At 43.6% G+C, this 16,398-nt stretch overlaps 1 protein-coding gene, 4 non-coding genes and 1 pseudogene across 10 annotated transcripts in view; all 6 read right to left on the minus strand.

Moving 5' to 3' along the window:
• The window catches only part of LOC127944872 (uncharacterized), a 352,827-nt gene that overhangs the window by 329,991 nt on the left and 6,438 nt on the right, over positions 1-16,398 (minus strand). The gene's annotated exons all lie outside the window — the stretch shown is intronic.
• On the minus strand, positions 423-630 carry LOC127945660 (uncharacterized; annotated as a pseudogene).
• LOC127945495 (U2 spliceosomal RNA) lies at positions 2,668-2,858 on the minus strand. The gene has a single exon (XR_008150826.1). It is a non-coding gene; the product is annotated as a U2 spliceosomal RNA (small nuclear RNA).
• LOC127945496 (U2 spliceosomal RNA) lies at positions 4,896-5,086 on the minus strand. The gene has a single exon (XR_008150827.1). It is a non-coding gene; the product is annotated as a U2 spliceosomal RNA (small nuclear RNA).
• LOC127945255 (U1 spliceosomal RNA) lies at positions 7,574-7,737 on the minus strand. Its single transcript, XR_008150600.1, has one exon. It is a non-coding gene; the product is annotated as a U1 spliceosomal RNA (small nuclear RNA).
• Positions 8,112-8,305, minus strand: LOC127945600 (U2 spliceosomal RNA). Its single transcript, XR_008150902.1, has one exon. It is a non-coding gene; the product is annotated as a U2 spliceosomal RNA (small nuclear RNA).

The following is a 16,398-nucleotide window of genomic DNA, read 5'->3' on the forward strand; positions in this document are numbered from 1 at the left end:
GGGCAATCTCTGTAGAGGTGGTTTGAATCTCCACAAAGATTGCACCGCCTGCCATTGGTACACTGTTCAAACCCGTGACCAATTTCTTTGCACTTCCCACAAACTAATTCTTGGCATACATCGGCTAAGTGACCAAATTTCCCACATTTCCGACATAACTTAGGCATACCCTGGTAATGAATGTAGCCTCTGTTCTCTCCAAGCACAATCATGGAGGGCAGATGTTTCAGGCCCTGGTAGCCCCCAGCGTCCTCCCATTGTTTAATGGGGATTCGCCAGGAGCATGTCCAGATACCATCTTCATCTAGCACCTTGACTGGCTGGCCTCGAACAGTGCAAAATCTACCCAGCCACACACATATATCTTCACCAGTCACAGTTTCATTGAACATTCTGACAATCACAGTTTTAAGTGTGTTGTCAGAAAGTTTCTCCACCATAAACATAGAGAACTGGGATTTAACAGATTCAAACCTTTGCCAAAACTCACTTAGCAGGGAAGCAGTCTTAAAACTCAAATCAAAACCTTTGTTCAGAGGCAGAGTCATCAAACAATTCAGGTCTTCAGGCTTATTAAACTGATAAGAACAGATACTACACTTGATCTTAGCCAAAAGGCCGAGAAGCGATGCTGCTAAGACGCAGCAGGGAGGAAGCCGGACACGGCGATGCCCATCTCGGCTTTGGTAAGTTTTGGGAGACCTAAAAACGCTGGGGGATGGTACCCTGATAGCACACATACATCTAGGAGACGTCTATTTGACATATGAATTTACATCTGCAAGATGTAGTTTTAAGGCTGTTTGCTCATCTGCAATACGTCTATTGGACGTCTCCTTTTAGCAGTGTTTGGAAGGTTACTTTGGAAATGTAATAGGTTACAGATTACAAGTTACCCTGTTTAAAATGTTATAGTAGTATAACTTTTTCAATTACTTTATTAAAGTAATGTAACTAATTACTTTTGAGTACTTTTAGATTACTTTTCTAAATTTGTGAAAATGAAATAATAATAAATAAAAACATATACATCAACTCAAATACAGTTATCTAATAAGCATGTGTCATTCCTGTATAATAAACTCCTGAAACATTGGTGTTTTTTTAAACTGCTGTCTCTTTGTATATGATATGATAGGTAAAATGCATGACGTGACACAGAGCAGTTCTAGAAATGATGTTTATGTGCTCATGTACTCCTATATTGAGGCGGCAGAGGCTGACAACACTGCAAGCTTCAGTAGGCCTATTTGTATTAAATGAAACTGCATGTTTTTGCCATTAATTTACAGGAAGGGCGGACTGGGAAAAACAAAAAATTCTGTTAAAATTCTGGAAATTATTAGGGCGTATGTCTCAGAACAGTCAGTGCAATTTGGGAAAGAAATCAGTGAAATCTGTATGTGGATGTGTGTAAATATTCAAATGTAATTGCCTTTGTAATCGTTAAAAATTTCATAAGTAACTTTAATTTAATTACTAATTTTTTCTTCGTAACTGTAACTAATTACAGTTACATTCATTTTGTAATTAAATTACGTAATGCTGTTACATGTAACTAGTTACTCCCCAACACTGCCTTTTAGATGTCAGATAGATGTCAATTAGATGTCTTTTAGATGTTTATGATTTAGAAGGTATATAAAACTGACATCTGAAAGGCGTATGTCAGACGTTTGTAGATGGCAGATGCTTTCCAGATCAACATTTCTTTAACAGACATCTTGCAGACGTAAGTGTGCTATCTGGGTAGTACCCTCCCCTGTCTACAACGTCACCGGGCCTCGTCCCGATCGGCCTGACGGAAAGTACGGCATGGCTCGTAACTCCCAAACGGTTGGTCGCAGAGCCACGTGCCTTATGTCACCGGAATCCTTGGCTCGAGCCGAACGAGACGCAGGTCTCAGATTGGCCCGTCGCTCTGACGAAATTTTCGGGTATTTTGGATTTTGTCGAAAACCTTCTTTTGCAACCTGGCGCCAGGTATTTGGCCCAGTCCCACCCAAATCAGCACAGAAAGCTTCTCTGGAGTCTGAGTGTCAATAATCATCCAAAAATAGAGGAAATTTCCATTCACCTTGGCGAGGGGACCTCAAAACGTGCTAAGGTGGCGTGTCCGAGGTGGCTCGAATGGCTATAACTCCAGGAAGGAGTGAGATCCCTTCACCCAAATCGGCACACCTGTGCAGGGGCTCAGTCCGAGGCCAGGTGAAAAGGGACGCGGCGACAGGCCACTAGGTGGCGCCGTAAGCTGAAAAATAGGGAAAATGTAATGTAAATGGACAATCAAACAAAGATGAAAACACCTGCAACACTGCGGGATGGTAGTACCCTCCCCTGTCTGCAACGTCACCGGGCCTTGTCCCGATCGGCCTGACGGTGGAACTGCAGCGACGGAAAGTACGGCATCGCTCGTAACTCCCAAACGGTTGGTCGCAGAGCCACGTGCCTTATGTCACCGGAATCCTTGGCTCGAGCCGAACGAGACGCAGGTCTCAGATTGGCCCGTCGCTCTGACGAAATTTTCGGGTGCATCGTTAGTGGAAGAGTCCAAGACCCCAGGTGGACACATCAGGAAAAAAGTTTGCAATAAACCACAGCATCTGCAATGGCAGCTCTCATTCCTTGTTCTGCTATTCGACACAATAAATGGCAATCCCCAAAAAGGGAAAGCACACCGTTCCTGGAGACACTGCAATACCAGGCCGATGCATGGAGTGGACGGAGCAAGCCCCGGCTCCAGCTCCGTGATCTAAAAATCCATTTAATATGTAGTCCCCGGATGGGGGACGTATCAGATATTAAACTGATAAGAACAGATACTACACTTGATCTTAGCCAAAAGGCCGAGAAGCGATGCTGCTAAGACGCAGCAGGGAGGAAGCCGGACACGGCGATGCCCATCTCGGCTTTGGTAAGTTTTGGGAGACCTAAAAACGCTGGGGGATGGTACCCTGATAGCACACATACATCTAGGAGACGTCTATTTGACATATGAATTTACATCTGCAAGATGTAGTTTTAAGGCTGTTTGCTCATCTGCAATACGTCTATTGGACGTCTCCTTTTAGCAGTGTTTGGAAGGTTACTTTGGAAATGTAATAGGTTACAGATTACAAGTTACCCTGTTTAAAATGTTATAGTAGTATAACTTTTTCAATTACTTTATTAAAGTAATGTAACTAATTACTTTTGAGTACTTTTAGATTACTTTTCTAAATTTGTGAAAATTAAATAATAATAAATAAAAACATATACATCAACTCAAATACAGTTATCTAATAAGCATGTGTCATTCCTGTATAATAAACTCCTGAAACATTGGTGTTTTTTTAAACTGCTGTCTCTTTGTATATGATATGATAGGTAAAATGCATGACGTGACACAGAGCAGTTCTAGAAATGATGTTTATGTGCTCATGTACTCCTATATTGAGGCGGCAGAGGCTGACAACACTGCAAGCTTCAGTAGGCCTATTTGTATTAAATGAAACTGCATGTTTTTGCCATTAATTTACAGGAAGGGCGGACTGGGAAAAACAAAAAATTCTGTTAAAATTCTGGAAATTATTAGGGCGTATGTCTCAGAACAGTCAGTGCAATTTGGGAAAGAAATCAGTGAAATCTGTATGTGGATGTGTGTAAATATTCAAATGTAATTGCCTTTGTAATCGTTAAAAATTTCATAAGTAACTTTAATTTAATTACTAATTTTTTCTTCGTAACTGTAACTAATTACAGTTACATTCATTTTGTAATTAAATTACGTAATGCTGTTACATGTAACTAGTTACTCCCCAACACTGCCTTTTAGATGTCAGATAGATGTCAATTAGATGTCTTTTAGATGTTTATGATTTAGAAGGTATATAAAACTGACATCTGAAAGGCGTATGTCAGACGTTTGTAGATGGCAGATGCTTTCCAGATCAACATTTCTTTAACAGACATCTTGCAGACGTAAGTGTGCTATCTGGGTAGTACCCTCCCCTGTCTACAACGTCACCGGGCCTCGTCCCGATCGGCCTGACGGAAAGTACGGCATGGCTCGTAACTCCCAAACGGTTGGTCGCAGAGCCACGTGCCTTATGTCACCGGAATCCTTGGCTCGAGCCGAACGAGACGCAGGTCTCAGATTGGCCCGTCGCTCTGACGAAATTTTCGGGTATTTTGGATTTTGTCGAAAACCTTCTTTTGCAACCTGGCGCCAGGTATTTGGCCCAGTCCCACCCAAATCAGCACAGAAAGCTTCTCTGGAGTCTGAGTGTCAATAATCATCCAAAAATAGAGGAAATTTCCATTCACCTTGGCGAGGGGACCTCAAAACGTGCTAAGGTGGCGTGTCCGAGGTGGCTCGAATGGCTATAACTCCAGGAAGGAGTGAGATCCCTTCACCCAAATCGGCACACCTGTGCAGGGGCTCAGTCCGAGGCCAGGTGAAAAGGGACGCGGCGACAGGCCACTAGGTGGCGCCGTAAGCTGAAAAATAGGGAAAATGTAATGTAAATGGACAATCAAACAAAGATGAAAACACCTGCAACACTGCGGGATGGTAGTACCCTCCCCTGTCTGCAACGTCACCGGGCCTTGTCCCGATCGGCCTGACGGTGGAACTGCAGCGACAGAAAGTACGGCATCGCTCGTAACTCCCAAACGGTTGGTCGCAGAGCCACGTGCCTTATGTCACCGGAATCCTTGGCTCGAGCCGAACGAGACGCAGGTCTCAGATTGGCCCGTCGCTCTGACGAAATTTTCGGGTGCATCGTTAGTGGAAGAGTCCAAGACCCCAGGTGGACACATCAGGAAAAAAGTTTGCAATAAACCACAGCATCTGCAATGGCAGCTCTCATTCCTTGTTCTGCTATTCGACACAATAAATGGCAATCCCCAAAAAGGGAAAGCACACCGTTCCTGGAGACACTGCAATACCAGGCCGATGCATGGAGTGGACGGAGCAAGCCCCGGCTCCAGCTCCGTGATCTAAAAATCCATTTAATATGTAGTCCCCGGATGGGGGACGTATCAGATATTAAACTGATAAGAACAGATACTACACTTGATCTTAGCCAAAAGGCCGAGAAGCGATGCTGCTAAGACGCAGCAGGGAGGAAGCCGGACACGGCGATGCCCATCTCGGCTTTGGTAAGTTTTGGGAGACCTAAAAACGCTGGGGGATGGTACCCTGATAGCACACATACATCTAGGAGACGTCTATTTGACATATGAATTTACATCTGCAAGATGTAGTTTTAAGGCTGTTTGCTCATCTGCAATACGTCTATTGGACGTCTCCTTTTAGCAGTGTTTGGAAGGTTACTTTGGAAATGTAATAGGTTACAGATTACAAGTTACCCTGTTTAAAATGTTATAGTAGTATAACTTTTTCAATTACTTTATTAAAGTAATGTAACTAATTACTTTTGAGTACTTTTAGATTACTTTTCTAAATTTGTGAAAATTAAATAATAATAAATAAAAACATATACATCAACTCAAATACAGTTATCTAATAAGCATGTGTCATTCCTGTATAATAAACTCCTGAAACATTGGTGTTTTTTTAAACTGCTGTCTCTTTGTATATGATATGATAGGTAAAATGCATGACGTGACACAGAGCAGTTCTAGAAATGATGTTTATGTGCTCATGTACTCCTATATTGAGGCGGCAGAGGCTGACAACACTGCAAGCTTCAGTAGGCCTATTTGTATTAAATGAAACTGCATGTTTTTGCCATTAATTTACAGGAAGGGCGGACTGGGAAAAACAAAAAATTCTGTTAAAATTCTGGAAATTATTAGGGCGTATGTCTCAGAACAGTCAGTGCAATTTGGGAAAGAAATCAGTGAAATCTGTATGTGGATGTGTGTAAATATTCAAATGTAATTGCCTTTGTAATCGTTAAAAATTTCATAAGTAACTTTAATTTAATTACTAATTTTTTCTTCGTAACTGTAACTAATTACAGTTACATTCATTTTGTAATTAAATTACGTAATGCTGTTACATGTAACTAGTTACTCCCCAACACTGCCTTTTAGATGTCAGATAGATGTCAATTAGATGTCTTTTAGATGTTTATGATTTAGAAGGTATATAAAACTGACATCTGAAAGGCGTATGTCAGACGTTTGTAGATGGCAGATGCTTTCCAGATCAACATTTCTTTAACAGACATCTTGCAGACGTAAGTGTGCTATCTGGGTAGTACCCTCCCCTGTCTACAACGTCACCGGGCCTCGTCCCGATCGGCCTGACGGAAAGTACGGCATGGCTCGTAACTCCCAAACGGTTGGTCGCAGAGCCACGTGCCTTATGTCACCGGAATCCTTGGCTCGAGCCGAACGAGACGCAGGTCTCAGATTGGCCCGTCGCTCTGACGAAATTTTCGGGTATTTTGGATTTTGTCGAAAACCTTCTTTTGCAACCTGGCGCCAGGTATTTGGCCCAGTCCCACCCAAATCAGCACAGAAAGCTTCTCTGGAGTCTGAGTGTCAATAATCATCCAAAAATAGAGGAAATTTCCATTCACCTTGGCGAGGGGACCTCAAAACGTGCTAAGGTGGCGTGTCCGAGGTGGCTCGAATGGCTATAACTCCAGGAAGGAGTGAGATCCCTTCACCCAAATCGGCACACCTGTGCAGGGGCTCAGTCCGAGGCCAGGTGAAAAGGGACGCGGCGACAGGCCACTAGGTGGCGCCGTAAGCTGAAAAATAGGGAAAATGTAATGTAAATGGACAATCAAACAAAGATGAAAACACCTGCAACACTGCGGGATGGTAGTACCCTCCCCTGTCTGCAACGTCACCGGGCCTTGTCCCGATCGGCCTGACGGTGGAACTGCAGCGACGGAAAGTACGGCATCGCTCGTAACTCCCAAACGGTTGGTCGCAGAGCCACGTGCCTTATGTCACCGGAATCCTTGGCTCGAGCCGAACGAGACGCAGGTCTCAGATTGGCCCGTCGCTCTGACGAAATTTTCGGGTATTTTGGATTTTGTCGAAAACCTTCTTTTGCAACCTGGCGCCAGGTATTTGGCCCAGTCCCACCCAAATCAGCACAGAAAGCTTCTCTGGAGTCTGACTGTCAATAATCATCCAAAAAAATAGGAAATTTCCATTCACCTTGGCGAGGGGACCTCAAAGCGTGCTAAGGTGGCGTGTCCGAGGTGGCTCGAATGGCTATAACTCCAGGAAGGAGTGAGATCCCTTCACCCAAATCGGCACACCTGTGCAGGGGCTCAGTCCGAGGCCAGGTGAAAAAGGGCGCGGCGACAGGCCACTAGGTGTCGCTGTAAGCGACAACAAAATTAATACGAATCGAAAAAAAGGACAACCAAACAACATGGAGACAGTTACAGCTAGGCTGCAGTCAGTCCAATCTACTTTCAAAGTAAGGTCTGCGCTATGTTCGAACTAAACTACCCACCAGGGTCCGATTTTTCAAGAGCGCAAGTGACTTTGTTTCACAGGCGCACAACACATATCTCGCATGTGACAGAACTCCCCATTCTGAAAGGAAAATAAATAAAAAACTGTAAAAACCTCTTCTGCTTTGTTTCACCAACAATTTCAGGGGAGAGCGCGAACGCAGTCCCCCACTACCATAAATTATGCAGTCGAGATTCCCGCATTTGGGGAATTCGCAGGGGTCAGCATGGCCGGAGTGCAATGGACAAGCCTCGCCCTGGGTGAACCGCCTTCTTGATCATGGTGTCTCCCCTGCCAGGTAAGTATGAAGGCCCAGGCGGTCAGCCAGAGGTCTGATTTGCATCTCTACCATCCTCACCAACGGTTAGCCCTCCGCCCCCCCTCCGGGAAAGGAAGGACGGGTGCCTTCCGTTACTGGCCTGGAAACTGCCAAGCTCATGGGCCGGTGCTTCCCAACGCCAGTTTTAGATGACTCTCTTTAAACAAACACACCTGATTCGATGCGTCACCTCGTCTGTGAAAGACTTCAAGACCTCAGGTGGGTGCATCGTTAGTGGAAGAGTCCAAGACCCCAGGTGGACACATCAGGAAAAAAGTTTGCAATAAACCACAGCATCTGCAATGGCAGCTCTCATTCCTTGTTCTGCTATTCGACACAATAAATGGCAATCCCCAAAAAGGGAAAGCACACCGTTCCTGGAGACACTGCAATACCAGGCCGATGCATGGAGTGGACGGAGCAAGCCCCGGCTCCAGCTCCGTGATCTAAAAATCCATTTAATATGTAGTCCCCGGATGGGGGACGTATCAGATATTAAACTGATAAGAACAGATTTTTTTTGACTGGTTTTATTGATATTTAATCAAAAGTGGTACAACAGTACGTCAAGTACTAGATAAAATACAACATATATGTTCACATGCAGGTATGAGTGATAAAATAAAATTAAATAAAATAAAAAATTAAAAAACAATCGTTCCAATGACGGTTAACACACAACTAAAATCCTGGATCTCCAAGACATGCCTTATGTTAAGATACAGACAATGTACTTAAAATGACCATAAGGAAAAAAAAAAAAAAAAAAAAAAAAAAAAAAAAAAAAAAAAAAAAAAAAAAAAAAAAATTAGGGTTATAAGGTTACACATTGTTTAATTGTTCTTTTACATACATTTTTATTTTCCTTTAAAGTGCTTTCAGTGTGTTTTAAAAGCCAAAATAAAACTATGTAACACACCAAAAAAAAAAAAAAAAAAAAAAAAAAAAAAAAAAAAAAAAAAAAAAAAAGGGTTGTCTATTGTGCTTGATCGGGGAGGTAATCTTTCAATTTGGGCCTCTCCCTCTCTTCGATCCCAGGCAATCAGACCCAGCTTCAGTGACCCAGAGGAGATCCGTACCCTCTGGCCCGCTGCTCCCGTAGCCGGAAGTGGTGAAGGTACATCTACGGGCAACCAGGGTCGGTGGTGGCCGGGACTCTCTCTGTGGCAACCCCGGCCCCCGCTCTGAATGATTGGGCGCGGTGCCCCTGCAGCATGTTCTCCACCATCTTTACAGTGGCTTGGAGGGGCACCATCACCCGTTTCCCCACCAGCAGGTTTCTGGCAGTCCAGATTGCATGCTTTATAGCATTCAGGGTGAACCAGAGTGTTGTGAACTGTTTTGATGTTAAATCCTTTATCCTCCGGCCCACCCCTAGGACGGCAAGATTATAGTCCATCTGGACCCCACCCGCTGGCAGGCATGGGAAAACCAGGGGGCCGGTCGCGGTCCACCGGTCCCGTGCAGCACCGCACTCCCAGAGGACGTGCCGCACGGTCTCTTCCTGATTACACCCGAGCCGTGGGCACTTTGCGTTGGCGGCCATGCCGCGGGAGTGCATAACCGCCCTGGTTGGTAGGATCTCATGGGCCACCATCCACATCAGGTCTTTTTGCCGGTTCCAAAGAGCGGGGTGGGCTGCGTTTCTCCACACTGTTTTGGATTCGCTCTCAGTTAGCCCTGGAACTGGGCTCACCTTCTCCCGGTCCTGCACAACAGAGATAATCTTTTTATGGTCTTTTAAAATGTCCACATTTTCTCGTTCTAGGTCATGTTTCTTTAAAAAAATTTTAATAAATGCATATTCTTTTGGCAAGTTAAAAGACACTGGAGTTCTAAGATCTACGGTTAAAATTTTTAGGTAGCGTAAATACGACCCCATCCAAAACTTCACTATTGCTGCGGTCTTATCACTGGATGGGGCCGTGGCATACTTAAAATGTAATCCTGTAAAATAACTCCCTAAAAAAAGGCTAAGGTCTGGCAGTCCTTTGCCTCCGTTTTCCTTTCTTTTCTTGACTGTTTCTCTCTTTATTCTCTCCCACCTGGATCCCCAGAGAAAATAAAAGACAGCACGTTCCACTGCTAAAATGAAGGACCTGGGGGGGGTAAAAACAGAGCACAACAATAAAAACAGAGGTAAAATCACAGCTTTAAAAACTAAAATCTTTCCCTCCATCGTCAAAGTCCTTAGTCCCCACAAACCCAGTCGCTGTCTTACTTTCCCTAAAGCATTGGTCCAATTACCTTGTCCACCCCCCTCCCTATCAAATTTTATGCCTAGAATTTTTATATTATCATTTCTTAGAGTCACTTCCAGTCCTCCCACGTCTATGTCGCCCCACTGTCCGAAGAGCTGGGCCTCTGACTTGTTTCTGTTTAATTTGGAGCCAGAGGCCCGTCCATAAGAATCTGTAAGTTCCAAAGCTCTTCGGACAGATAAAAAGTCAGTCGTTAAAATTGTCACATCGTCCATGTATAAAACACATTTTGCTATCAAACCTCCTGGTAGCTTAAATCCTGCGATCCGTTGGTCCCTTCTCAAAAGCTGTGCCAGTGGCTCAATGCATGCCACATACAAGAGCGGGGATAACGGGCACCCTTGACGGACGCCGCTGTGAATGTTAACAGCTTTTGTTAAATGCCCATTTACAAGAATTTTGCTGGTTATATCATTATACAGCAATCCCACCCATGCTAAAAACCTCCCTGGGAAGCCCATTTTCTCCAGTACCTGCAATAGGTACTGGTGCGAGACCCGATCAAAAGCTTTTTCAAAATCTAAATTTACCACTATTAGGCCAATGTTTCTGTCTCTCGCAAAACAGATGGTGTCTCGGATCAATATCAGACTGTCCGTGATCCTCTTCCCGGGCACAGCACATGCTTGATCCGGGTGGATCACATCCTTTAAAAACAGGGACATGCGTTTAGCTAAAAGCTTGCTAAAAAGTTTGCAATCCAAATTTAAAAGGCTGATTGGTCTCCACGTTTTTAAATCTGTTCTATCTCCTTTTTTATGCAAAAGTGAAACAATTCCTAGTCTAAAACTGTCAGGGAGTCGGTCCAGTCTGTCAAAGTCCTTAAAAACCATTAAAAGTTCTGGTGCTAAAATGTCCCAAAATTTTGAATAAAATTCCACGGGAAGGCCATCACTTCCCGGCGACTTACCAGTTTTAAAATCCTTCATACATTTTGTAAGCTCTAAAAGAGTAAAATCTTGGGTTAAAATAGCACACTCATTATCAATTTTCTTTTCTAAATTTCCCAAAATATTTTCTATGGCTTCCTCTGTTATCTCTTTTTTGTTGTATAAATCTGTATAAAATGTTTCTACTTCTTCTAATATCTCTTCTGTATTTCTGGCTTCCTTCTCCCCCTTTTTTAATTCAGTGATTACCCCTTTATTTGTTAAAATCCTCTTAAAAAAGTACCTTGTGCATTTTTCACCTTCCTCCAGATCTTGTTCCTTACTTCTTAAAATCAACCCTTTGTTTCTTTGTTTTTCCAAATCAGCCATTTCTTTTTTAACCTCATTTAATTCTTCATTAAAATCAAACCCTCCATTCACAAACTTGAAATACCTTTGCAATCTTTTTTGCAGTCCCAACATGCGTCTCTTTTCTTTGTTCTTTTTTCCAATCCCTTTCTTTCTAAAAAACAGTCTCGTCCGGTGTTTCACCATCTCCCACCACTGTGCACGTGAATTGAAAAAGTCTTGGAGGGTCTGCCATTGACTGAATTGCTCCCTGTAGTCACTAACTATCTCCTCATCCTGCAAAAGGGAGCAATTCAGTTTCCAGATCCCTCCCCCTACCGTCAATTTTGTGGTGAAGGAAATAGTGCAAGACAGCATAACGTGATCGGAAAAGAATAGGGGTGTTAATATAGCATCAGTCGGCAGGCAATCGCGTACGAAAATGTAATCAATGCGAGAGGCATTGGTGCCATCACCACTGACCCAGGTGTAGCCCACCTCTCTTGGATGCAAAGTCTTAAAACAGTCAGTTAATTTAAAATCCTTAACTAAACTTTGCATTAAAACTGATGTCTTGTCAAACCTAAAATCTGCCCCCACCCTCTTCCTATCAGTTTTGGCTAAAACGCAGTTAAAATCTCCCCCTACCACTAATGGTACCCTCCCCAGCATGTGGGACTGCAGTTCCTCTAAAAGCTCATACCTATCGTTTTTACCTGTAAAACCGTACACATTTAAAACCTTAAAATCTCTATCTAAAAAAGTCATATTCGCTAAAATAGCCCGCCCATCTCTTACCACCGTGCTCCCCTTCACCAGGATGTGAGGGTTATTTATTAAAATCGCCACTCCATCATTTTTGTTAAAATTAGACCCGCTCCATATGGAGGGTCCCGGCGTCCATAACTCCTCCCACCTCCTGTAACTAGATAAAAAGGGTAAGGCACACTCTTGTAGTAAAAAGACATCTGACTTTTGAGATTTTAAAAAGGATAAAATAGTATGTGCTCTGACCATGGACCTTACACTTCTTACATTTATTGTTGAAATTGTGAGGGCCATGGTGAATAAATTAGGTAAAAAAGGCATGAGCTTAAAAAGGAACTAAAACATTTTATTTAAAAGACTACAAAGTTCATTTAAATCAAAAAATCTCTTGTGACACCCGCTCCTCTTTACTAGTGATAATATTGGGTTCAGGAGCGGAGGTGTCCACCGCCTTAGGATCCGCAGAGAAAATCTCTTGCGGCTCCTTTGGCGATGATGTTCTTAGCTGTATTTGCAGAAACGAAACCTCATTCGGGGAGGCTGAGGGCCACACCCTGTCTCCCTCCTCATTACTTGAGCTGGTGGACCTCAACTTTTTCTCCTCTGTTTGACACAAAGGAGACCCCGCAGGTCTTTTCTGCAACTGAGCATTAGGTAACCAATCTAGAGTTATTCCGCCTATACTGCTTGAAGTGTTTTGCTCGGTGTCTAGATCGGGTACAGTTTCCAAAGAGGAGGGGGTCAATTCATCTGACTCTTTCTCCTCTTCACTTTCTTTATCCATTTCCATACTCACGTTTTGCTTTCCTAATTGGATGGGCGGAGTCTCCTCCTCCCGACCGTTACCCGCGTGTGACTCCGCCCCTTGACACGCCCCTTCCGCTCCGTCTCGACCAGTCCCTGGGCTTGGTTGGGTATTCAAAATTCCCTCCAAAACCTCAGGGACCGCCTCTTTTTCACTTGTTTGGTTTTTTGTGGCAGCCATTTTTGCTTTTAATATGTTGGCAAAAGATTTAGGGCAGTCTCTGTAGAGATGGTTGGATTCACCACAAAGATTGCACTTTCTGCCATTGGTACATTCTTCATAGATGTGGCCAATTTCTTTGCACTTACCACAAACTGTTTCCTGACATGCCTCTATGAGGTGTCCAAACCGGCTGCATTTACGGCACAGTTTGGGCATCCCCTGATAATGAATGTAGCCTCTGTTTTCTCCCAGCACAATCATAGAAGGAATCTGACTTAAGCCCTGGAAGCCGTGTGGATCCTCCCATTGTTTAATGGGAACTCTCCACGCGCCATTCCAGATGCCGTCCTCGTCTAAAACCTTGACTGGCTGGCCCCGAACAGAGCAAAATCTCGCCAACCATATCGCTATGTCATCTCCACTCACAGTTTCATTAAACATTCGAACAATTACCACTTTCAGGGAATTGTCTGTCAGTTTTTCAACTGTGAACATGGAGAGACTGGCTTTTACCGCTTCCAAACGAGACCAGAAAACATTTAGCAGCGCAGCGCTTTTAAAACTCAAATCAAAACCACGGTTCTGGGGAAGAGTCAATAAGCAATTTACATCATTTGCAGAAAATCCTAAAACCTTTTGTACGAGTTTCCGTGAGAAATCAAGTCTGGACATCACCATTAACGTTCCATCATCATTTTTTTTTAACATAAAACGCACGCTGTGGTGCCTCCGCACGCCGGCACGAGCAGCCGACATGGTGGAGGCACCAACAGCCCTTTAAAATACGTACAACAGCCAATAAATGTCTAAAAGACTGAAAGAATAAATAACTAAACTTTTAAAAGGACAATAAATAATAAAAGAGCAAATTAAATAAATAAAAAGGGCACTTTACCTGTGAACGCTAGTGTTTTTCTCCTTCCTAGGCGAGCTGGAAAAGAACCTGAAGAAAGAAGAAAAACAGAAAAAATGCTGTTCACAGGTGAAGTCCAAAATATATCCCTGTCCGGAGAGACTATAACCACTGCCCGGTAATAGTCTATTTCCTTCCAGAGAAGATGATCGCGACCACGTCCCCCTGATCTTAGCCAAAAGGCCGAGAAGCGATGCTGCTAAGACGCAGCAGGGAGGAAGCCGGACACGGCGATGCCCATCTCGGCTTTGGTAAGTTTTGGGAGACCTAAAAACGCTGGGGGATGGTACCCTGATAGCACACATACATCTAGGAGACGTCTATTTGACATATGAATTTACATCTGCAAGATGTAGTTTTAAGGCTGTTTGCTCATCTGCAATACGTCTATTGGACGTCTCCTTTTAGCAGTGTTTGGAAGGTTACTTTGGAAATGTAATAGGTTACAGATTACAAGTTACCCTGTTTAAAATGTTATAGTAGTATAACTTTTTCAATTACTTTATTAAAGTAATGTAACTAATTACTTTTGAGTACTTTTAGATTACTTTTCTAAATTTGTGAAAATGAAATAATAATAAATAAAAACATATACATCAACTCAAATACAGTTATCTAATAAGCATGTGTCATTCCTGTATAATAAACTCCTGAAACATTGGTGTTTTTTTAAACTGCTGTCTCTTTGTATATGATATGATAGGTAAAATGCATGACGTGACACAGAGCAGTTCTAGAAATGATGTTTATGTGCTCATGTACTCCTATATTGAGGCGGCAGAGGCTGACAACACTGCAAGCTTCAGTAGGCCTATTTGTATTAAATGAAACTGCATGTTTTTGCCATTAATTTACAGGAAGGGCGGACTGGGAAAAACAAAAAATTCTGTTAAAATTCTGGAAATTATTAGGGCGTATGTCTCAGAACAGTCAGTGCAATTTGGGAAAGAAATCAGTGAAATCTGTATGTGGATGTGTGTAAATATTCAAATGTAATTGCCTTTGTAATCGTTAAAAATTTCATAAGTAACTTTAATTTAATTACTAATTTTTTCTTCGTAACTGTAACTAATTACAGTTACATTCATTTTGTAATTAAATTACGTAATGCTGTTACATGTAACTAGTTACTCCCCAACACTGCCTTTTAGATGTCAGATAGATGTCAATTAGATGTCTTTTAGATGTTTATGATTTAGAAGGTATATAAAACTGACATCTGAAAGGCGTATGTCAGACGTTTGTAGATGGCAGATGCTTTCCAGATCAACATTTCTTTAACAGACATCTTGCAGACGTAAGTGTGCTATCTGGGTAGTACCCTCCCCTGTCTACAACGTCACCGGGCCTCGTCCCGATCGGCCTGACGGAAAGTACGGCATGGCTCGTAACTCCCAAACGGTTGGTCGCAGAGCCACGTGCCTTATGTCACCGGAATCCTTGGCTCGAGCCGAACGAGACGCAGGTCTCAGATTGGCCCGTCGCTCTGACGAAATTTTCGGGTATTTTGGATTTTGTCGAAAACCTTCTTTTGCAACCTGGCGCCAGGTATTTGGCCCAGTCCCACCCAAATCAGCACAGAAAGCTTCTCTGGAGTCTGAGTGTCAATAATCATCCAAAAATAGAGGAAATTTCCATTCACCTTGGCGAGGGGACCTCAAAACGTGCTAAGGTGGCGTGTCCGAGGTGGCTCGAATGGCTATAACTCCAGGAAGGAGTGAGATCCCTTCACCCAAATCGGCACACCTGTGCAGGGGCTCAGTCCGAGGCCAGGTGAAAAGGGACGCGGCGACAGGCCACTAGGTGGCGCCGTAAGCTGAAAAATAGGGAAAATGTAATGTAAATGGACAATCAAACAAAGATGAAAACACCTGCAACACTGCGGGATGGTAGTACCCTCCCCTGTCTGCAACGTCACCGGGCCTTGTCCCGATCGGCCTGACGGTGGAACTGCAGCGACGGAAAGTACGGCATCGCTCGTAACTCCCAAACGGTTGGTCGCAGAGCCACGTGCCTTATGTCACCGGAATCCTTGGCTCGAGCCGAACGAGACGCAGGTCTCAGATTGGCCCGTCGCTCTGACGAAATTTTCGGGTATTTTGGATTTTGTCGAAAACCTTCTTTTGCAACCTGGCGCCAGGTATTTGGCCCAGTCCCACCCAAATCAGCACAGAAAGCTTCTCTGGAGTCTGACTGTCAATAATCATCCAAAAAAATAGGAAATTTCCATTCACCTTGGCGAGGGGACCTCAAAGCGTGCTAAGGTGGCGTGTCCGAGGTGGCTCGAATGGCTATAACTCCAGGAAGGAGTGAGATCCCTTCACCCAAATCGGCACACCTGTGCAGGGGCTCAGTCCGAGGCCAGGTGAAAAAGGGCGCGGCGACAGGCCACTAGGTGTCGCTGTAAGCGACAACAAAATTAATACGAATCGAAAAAAAGGACAACCAAACAACATGGAGACAGTTACAGCTAGGCTGCAGTCAGTCCAATCTACTTTCAAAGTAAGGTCTGCGCTATGTTC

Source organism: Carassius gibelio, chromosome A23, assembly GCF_023724105.1.
Source record: "Carassius gibelio isolate Cgi1373 ecotype wild population from Czech Republic chromosome A23, carGib1.2-hapl.c, whole genome shotgun sequence".
NCBI classification, from domain to species: domain Eukaryota; kingdom Metazoa; phylum Chordata; class Actinopteri; order Cypriniformes; family Cyprinidae; genus Carassius; species Carassius gibelio.